At 51.4% G+C, this 8983-nt stretch overlaps 1 pseudogene; it reads right to left on the minus strand.

Moving 5' to 3' along the window:
* Positions 1-8208, minus strand: part of LOC105562062 — a 76015-nt pseudogene extending 67807 nt beyond the window's left edge.
* Positions 8209-8983: the final 775 nt, after the last annotated feature.

The following is an 8983-nucleotide window of genomic DNA, read 5'->3' on the forward strand; positions in this document are numbered from 1 at the left end:
TTTTTAATAATTAATTACTCGTTAACTATTACGAAAATTGCAAAATGGTACAGGACTTTTCCGTTCATCTCGATCCGTTCTACCTTCTCAAAAATTTTGTCGGATATGGAAAGACTCACACTCATATACAGGGTGTTTTGTATTACCCGCCTCACCTCTTACTTACAGATAGAGCGGACTAGACTGACAATGAGTCGAAGAGTCCTCTACCATTTTGCAACTTTCGCAATGGTTAATTTCTTGTCTTGATCTTGTCTTGATCTGAAAAATCATTGTCTTAGCCAAGCTTACCAATTCAAGCGCGTGGCGAGATACGGCCGTTCCGCGATAGGCATTGCTAGACGCGCGCCTAGCAATGCCGATCGCGGGACGGCCGTATCTCACAGCGCGCTTGAATTGGACGGTAAGCTTGGCTGAGACAGCGACATTTAACAATTAATAACTCGTTAACCATTGCGAAACATGCAAAATGGTAGAGGACTTTTCGACTCAGTCTAGTCCGCTCTATCCGTAAATAAGAGGTGAGGCGTGTATTGCATAACACCCTGTATATATTATATATAAACGCATATCCTTGTATAATAAATTGCACTTTATTTCGTTCGTTCGCGCGACGAAGGCAATCCGCCTTTATTTCCCGGACGTCACGACGACCGCGGTCGTGTCGCTGCAGCTCGATATTATTGACGTTTTTACCGAGATATTTGGGCCGTATTGATAAACTCGTTTTACAGAGCGACTCGCGCGCGAGATGAAAAACAACGATCGGCGATTCGACGGGACGAAAGCAATTAACCGTGCCCTGCCGGGCGCAGTCATCAAGCGGCGGATCATCGTCGTCGGCGTCGCTGGTGTCTCTCCAGCTCGCTGTCGCTTTCGTGCGGACGGTCCAGCTTCGTCGACGCGAAAAGCGCGAGGGAGAGGCCGAGAGGGAGAGAAAAAGACACGGGGACCCGCGAAAGCAATTAAATCGCGCGCCCGGGAATATAGTTACTGCGGTCGCGACGCTATACCTCGAGACTATTGACCGTGGCCCCACCGGCGGGACGCACGCCAGGGATTTCGAGATGAATCCTATTTCGCGGGGCATCCCAAAAGCGAGGAAATTATACGATTCACTCCAATTTCGGGATTAACTCGGAAGCACCGACTACGCGTTTACCTACGCCGCGGCGTCGTCGTTAAAGCAAATGTCTCGTGCTGCGTATTAACGTGCTAACGCTCGTGCGCGAGAGGTAATATATATCGGGAACGACGGGGAATGTTTCCGACTTGTCCGATTAACCCTTTGAAGTGGACATTTTTCCCCTCAGCCGATCTTTCCGAAACTCATGGACGTTGTTTGAGTCGCTGATTACGATTCCGGTGTCGGAATTATAAAAATTCGAATGCAGATTTTCCGGCGCCATGTTGGACCCGTCATTATGAATTTTGTAAATATGGACGCTGATTACACATCTAACCTGAGATGTGTAATCAGCAACCTGAAAAACTTCCGGAACAATGTATTTTCCACTAAACAGATTTCACTCCAAGAGCAATAAATTCACGGTGGGACCAACAGATAATGCCGATTAATTTCGCAGAAACTCCGCTATCCCGTAATTAGGATCCTATCTCATAATAGAGGGACTTTCCTCTATATTTAGTCAATCGTCGATAACTTTAGAATCTCGACTTCGGATTCAGAATTAGCGAATCAAAATCCTCCTAGATATGAGGTAGCAAAGATATTGGAGCGAAAGAAGTGTTGGTTTTTAATTTCGGGAGGTGTGACAAGAGAAATCATTAAAACTATCGTAACACGGGGACCTTTGACCGCGAAAGGGACGTTAATGCACGACAAGAGAAATCATTAAAACTATCGTAACACGGGGACCTTTGACCGCGAAAGGGACGTTAATGCACGATATCATCCGCGCCGAACGGGCTCCCTTCATACTGCGACAGGTATTCGTGCCGTTGACGTGTCGCAGGGTGCCAAATACTTTTGAAAACGGTCGCGATACTTCTCCCGGATGCGGCAGGCACGGCAGATGTGCACCGCTTCTATTTCCATCCGGGGGGATCCTCTTCGAAAACTCGCTCGACTCCGCGTTATTTTTCGCGATGTTGTCAATATTTATAGATATATTGACGCGAGATCTCTAATGATGTTCGTCCATATTTAAAGCCCGCTTTAGATCTCCAGCGATGAAAGTTGGGACGGAATTTTACTTTTAATTTTTATGTACTGTGTACGCGCCCAGAAAAAGGTCTGCTTGGAATCGCAAGCAAATTTTCTTTGAATTTTTACCTTACTAGGCTCTTGAGTAATTTCAGACAAATGATTTCTTTACCTTGGCCAAGATTTCATTTGATCGAGACTGAAATTTCAAAGAGAATTCATATCTATTCCTTCAAATCTAGCAAATGTTTTAGTATTAAGATTCAAAGAAATACGATTTCCGTATCACATTTGTTTAACCTGACTAAAATCTTTCTTCTAGGTGTGTTCTACAACAATGTGTGTACTTCTTCATTTCTTCAAATGTTTTCCATGGCACGTAGGACCGGATTTTCATCTTCTGGTTAACCAGAGGTAAGTCGACTCTCCACCCTTTTCTATATTATTATCTAAGAGGCGACAGGTAATCGACTAACTAACCCCTGGTTAACATTTAACCAGAAAATGAGAAAAATCGGGCTTTAAGGTAATAAATATAATCTCGTCTCGAATTGTAGATCGTTCAAAATGGTCGTTGGGGCAACGCGTTCTTATTTTATCGCAACACGTCGTTCGTTATTTCAGCAGTCAGCCGAGCAACGCAAACCTTTGGTTGGGAATGAAGGGCTGTTTAATTATACATATAAATCCCGAATGTCCGTCGGGCGGGTTGATTAATGTTACATCTCTGAATAGCTCCTTTGTGAATTACCGGCGAAATCTGTACAAGAAGCGTTACGCGTGTTATTTATCCGATATAACTCGCGAGTCGAGTAATTCCGTACAATCGCCATTTAATTCAGAAGGCGTTTTACAACGCGGCGAGATGTCGCGTCACGCGCATCTCGTCTTATCGCCGCATCCGAGCGCGCAATATTACCAGAACGGCTGAAATTGTTCCCGCGAACGTTTTATCTCGCCAGCCGGAGTTCATTATTCATCGGAGAAATCTCATCTCTATAAAATCCGAGTAGCAGCGCGTATATATCGGATGTGTTTTCGACAGTACACACCGGAGGATGAACTAAGAAAAATGGCGAAAGATTGATGGCGTTATACAATTATTCGACATCAGACTTTGACGAATTGACGATGCGAGATGATAACGAAATCTCCGTTCGTTTAGACGCACTTGGATTAATATTTCGAGACGCAATTGTTGAGACGGTAAATGTTGCACCCTAAGGGGATGCCGGAGTGATTCTGCACCTCTTGCACCTAGAACTGTCAATTCGTGAAAACACTTGCGTAATATACAAATTGTGCGGCTTTTGTGTACAGACCGACAGTGTTTCACCTTTCGGACGAAATCGGAGAACGGCATGGTGTTATTGAAATTAACTTCAGAAGCCTAACAAAAATCTATTCCCTCGAACAAGCTATCGGTTACAGACACAGCTGTGGGTTATTAACCTGTAACGTATTCGAGGGAAATGATTTTTGTTACAGGGTAGTTACAGTTCTAGGTTGTTAACGAGAGGTAAACCGCTGAGGGCATTGTGGTGTACAGATTTGCGGCATTACTGGGCATCACTAGGCATTACTAGGCATTTTGTGGCATTAGTTTGGGCATTAGGCCTCGCTCGGGCACTATAAAGATAAAATAAGATAAATGACCGGAGGAAATCTTGTAACCCAGACAGTTCCAGGGGCGAGAGGTGCGGAATCACTCCGGCATCCCCGTGAAAAGTACACGACGAATGCAGTTCGTAAAGATTTCATTGAAGAATAATTGTTAAAAAAAAATGAAACAAGATGCATTGTAGGAAATTCCACAAAGCGCGGGCACATTTACTGCCATTCGCGCCGCGATATCGATCGGAAACTATTGAAACCCAATTAGCCGTTTAAGGCAAACGAGTCTTTTGTCCGGGCCGGCTAGAAGTTAACGTTATTAAAACAGCTGCGTGCAGGAATAGCCGGATCCGAGAGGAGCGAGAGTGCCAGGTCAGAAAACTGTCCAGAGTTCAAAGGGTCAAATCGTCGGAGGATCGCGGCCTCAGCCGAATTATTATCGATCCGCTCGCTCGTCGGATTCACGAGGTCGCGGCGGCCTTCCGTGGAGCGTGACAGAGCGATCGTCCGTCGCGGGTTCACGTGGCTTCTATTGATTTACTACGAGCCCGCCGGTTTCGCGAAAGACCGCCGCCTCCTCCGCCGCCGCCACCTCCGCGACTGCCCTCCGTGAAAAGTTTCCCCGGCGGATCGATCCGGTGTCAGTTGGAATCTGCTCGTAACCCGCTGTCTGAAGTATACGGTCACGCTACTCCGGAACAATGTGTCACGGAGGTTCGTTGACACGGCGCGCGCGCCGCGGCCGGTGATCCGCGGGAGCCTCGCGAGAAGCGAGCCTCGCTGAACGAACGTCGGAAAACTCGCGTCGGCCGTCGAAACTGAGCGGGAACCGAGCCCTCGCTAAAATGCCCGCCACAACGGATCGCAGTAGCAACGATTCTGACATTTAGCTGACGCAGCAGATAGCGGGCGAAAAGTTTTATCGCGCGTTTATCTGTCCGCTCGAACGAGATGTCACTCGGTTTGTATAAATTTATTGCGAATGTAGCACTGTCGTTCCCCCTGGCTCCTCGAATTAACGCGGTCATTTGGGAAATCCTGAGGCGATCTTGAGGCTTTACCTAGAGGAGAGTTCCGCGATTATGCGATAGGCTCCTGAATACGAGACAGCGGGGTTTCTGCTAGATTAATACTGCCGTCCTAATCTAAAAAGCAGTGTCTCCATTTTTTTGCCATTGTAGTTAACTCACTTTCTATGTTTCTTAGAGACATATCCGTTGTCCTACAAGGCTAGAAAGCAGTAGGAGCACTAGATTGACATAAAATAACTTACACGTTGCAGTATGTCCACCTGTTACTAACAGTATTTCTCTAAATGATCGTCTACGATAAATGAAGTAAGCCCGGCGTAAGAAGTAAGAGTAGGAGCGAAGAAGTGAATCATTTCCACTTCTTACTCCTTCAGCTCTGACGCTTACTCTCGGCAAATTAAAGCGCAGTTCGACATGTGCTACAAATATTTTACTTCCAATGTAGACGGTCCTTCAGAAACATAGAAAGTGAGTTAACTGCAATGGCCAAAAAATGGAGATACTGCTTTTTAGGTTATGATGGCAGAATGGGCATCGTCTGTTGGTCCCACCATGAATTTATTGCCCTTGGAGTGAAATCCGTTTAATGCAAAATCGATTGTTAGATCGTGGAATCGTCGCGAAAAAAGACTTGCGATTAAACTTGGACGTTGAAAACCTACTGCTCTCATTTACCCATTACATTAGAACCCTGTCTCGTAATATAGGACTTCCGTCTAATATTTAAATAACAAACGCGCGATGAGAGTTTTATTTGGCAGAGCACTCGAGTCACTACCTGCCTAACGATATCTCCCAAGTGGTCATTCAATCGCACGCTCGAGAATGAGAGATCGATCGCGCGATATCGCTCGAGGGGCGAGAAAAAAGTGAGGAGTCGTAAATCTTTTTCAAGTTCCCGCCGAGTTATCCGAGAGAGATGAGAAAGACGTCGAGCAGCTATCGCTGGCACGTATCGTCTCTCCTTTCGCCGTGAGGAAGCGAAATTAAAAATAATTGAAATGGATACGGAATAACCGGAATGTCAATATTCCAAAGGCACGTAAGGGTTGCATACGCCATGCGGTCCGTCAACGGCGCACGCGATAAGCTTTCGGACATTGTCAGTCGATAGAATCGAATACTTTCTGGCTTAATCAGCGACTGCCTGAGCAATAGGTTCGCCTATCGATACTTGAACGTCCTCCTGAAATCGCGGTCGACGTGATCGACGACATGCCCGGCACGACGTTACTTCAGTCTACGAGCGTTTCCAATCTTAATGCGAGCAATTATTGACTAGGGTAAGAGCGAAGAGTTGTACCACGACAGAGATTTATTCGGGACAGAGAAGAGAAAAGTTGTCCGCAGTCACACAAAGTAATACAAAAGTAAACAGCGTCGATCGCTCGCCTGAAGGTTTCGTTGAAATACGTTTTAAGTCCGAAGAAATTAATAACTGCTCGTGTTAGGATCACGAAAATTCGGCCGGGGAGTCACGGAATTAAGTAACATTTCTCGGCACGGATGTGTCAACGATCGTAAGAACGTTCGCCGGAACGTGATGCGCAGGATTCGATAAATTAGCCGGCGCTTTAATCCTCTTAAGCAGCGCGAACCAGACATATCGACTAATCTCTTTCGCAAGACCCGTATCTTGATTTGACGAAATTTCTAGTTTTTCTGCTTGAACGCTCATCCTGGACCGGACCATGCGAGAGAGATCGGTCGATATGTATTCGTCCCAATAGACTGTCCAGAAGCGCGACTTGGTACGCGCCGCGTGTCCTCGGCATATCTCGATTGTTTCACCTCAAAGTGTTCAATACCCATCCCGGAGCCCTTCGACAGCCAAATTAAACGTGCGTTCGATAACGCACGACGTATCATTCAGCGGCATGCAACGCAGCGACGCCACGCGCATTTTCCAAAGGGGGAGCGCAAATGCGCTTGCATGTGTACGTGTGCACGTATACATATATGCGAAGGATCACGTAAGTCCACCTGCCGTCAGAGGTACGCAGGATCAAGGACAAGTCGCGCGACGAGGAAGCGACGGACAGTCAGACGGACGGAGGGGGCGGCGGCGGCGGCGGAACGAAGGGCTGGAGCGTGACAGGGAGAGAAAGCCAGACAGGGAGAGGAGACACGAGGGTGAAAGAGAGCAGGTCGCAGGCCGCAGGGCGTACGGGCCACATCCGTGCCTCCTTACTTGGGCAAAATCAATAACCTGTTTGGGGTTGGGATGTAGGAGAGAAGACCTAAGGAGGAGAGAGAGAGAGGCACCGTGGCGCGCGGCACACCACCGCCGCCGCCGCCGCCGCCACCGCCGCCACGCCAGCTCCAGGTGGTGGCCGCGAGATTTTTTGGATACATACGCGCTGTCCGTCGGCCAGGATGCTAAACACGGCGCTTCCGTTCCCCCTGGTGTGTGCGAAGCGCCAAAGCGAACGGCTCCTCCCGAAAGCAGCGACTCCCGGTGCTCCTCCCGGCGTTGCGCAGGAGTACGGGGACACACACACACCTTGCCGCACACCACCCCCCCGTCCCCCGGTGTGTATCGCCGCCCCCCGCCCCCCTCGGCGGCCGAGTTCCTCCGCACCTGCGACACTCCCCGGTGTACTACGTACGCAACCTCCTCCACCCCGGAAACCACCACCACCCCGGCGGGAAAACAAAACGCGCTCGCGCCGCGGCCGAGGAGCCGCTGCAGGCGAGGCAGGTGCACGTATCCGGATCGTCGCGGGGAGTAACCGCGAAATTCGAGCGGCCGTGTCGGCGTGGAAGGCCGCGGGGCTGCGTCGTCTCGCTACGTCGGGTTACAACACCAGTCCACACCGCTCACTCTCGGGGGGATCCGGGAGGGGGGAAGAAACCCGGCAACCCGGTGGCGACGATCGGTGGCCAAGTCCTCCTCCCTGCACTTTCCGCGCCTCTCGCGCGCGGACGACACTTTCACCCGCAGAGAGTCCCCGCGAGTGCCACGGCGCTCTCCCTGCGGAGCATCCACCGGCGCGCGGCGTAGCCCGAGTAACGATCGACGCGAGGATGCGTGCACGAGACACGAAAACACGATTACTCCTCCGCGGGAGGGTGGGTAAAAAAAAGGGTGAAACCGCGACGCGGAACTCCTCGCTCTTGGCGGGACCACACACACTCTCTCTCTCTCTCTTCTTCTCCGCGAGTCTCCTCCGGCTTACGCGAGGGGTGAGGACGTCGTCGCGCCGACGACCCCTTTCGCCCTCTGGGTGGCGCCCTCGGGAGAGAGACCAGGGTGCTCCGAGTAACTCCGCGCGCGCGGCTAGTCGCTCACTCCGCGTTACTCCGCGTTACTCCCGTGGTACGCCGCACCACGCTTCTTCTCCACTCCGGGCGCTTCTGCTCCACCGCTCCCTCACGCGCAACTCCGTGGCGAGGCGAGGCGAGGCGAGGCGAGGCGAGGCGAAGCGAGGCGCTCTACGCGACGCAGCACACGACGAGCGAGAGAGACGCGGCGCGCGCGCTTGGAGCTGTCGCGGCTGTGGGGCGCGGACCACTACCTCGACGAGCCTCCCGGATCGTTGGATAAAACTTGGTGGGGCCGTTCCGGTCGACGTGCGAACTCCCCACCATCCTCCTCGTCGTGGTCCCCACCAACCGGGTGATAGACCGACGGTCCCGCCACCGCACCCCCTCGGTCTGCCCTGCGCGCGCGCGCTCGCGGCCCCCTCGGTCCCTCGCACCCCTCGCCGTACACACGACTCCGCTATCACAGCCAACGCCACCGTCGCCGCCGCCGCCGCCGCCGCCGCTGCTACCATGAGGAACGTCGAGCGGCGTCGTCACCCCTCGAGGGGGTTGCAAGGTGCGCGCGCGCGAGGGCGAGAGTGTAGTCGCCTGCGTGCCGTTAAAGTTGCCTTCGCGCGCGCGTCACCCCAACGCCGCCGTCCGCGATCGAGAATGAAGATAACGCGACGAGCAGCGAGGTCGAGAGTGACCGGGGTCGAAGGGGGCCAGGGGTGGTGGGGTCCGATGGCCTGCGGATTCTTGGCGAGCGGAGCTTCTCGCCGGGGGAGAGACGCCTCTCATAACGCGTTATACGCGGGGGAATCGCGCGGGTCTGCTTCTTTCAATCGGACCTCGCGCCATTTCTCTCGCTCTCATTGTCGTGCGGTCTCGCGCGGGGCGAATGATGAATCGCACCCCCGCGAAT

Source organism: Vollenhovia emeryi, unplaced genomic scaffold, assembly GCF_000949405.1.
Source record: "Vollenhovia emeryi isolate VEMERY1.0 unplaced genomic scaffold, V.emery_V1.0 DF939196.1, whole genome shotgun sequence".
NCBI lineage: Eukaryota > Metazoa > Arthropoda > Insecta > Hymenoptera > Formicidae > Vollenhovia > Vollenhovia emeryi.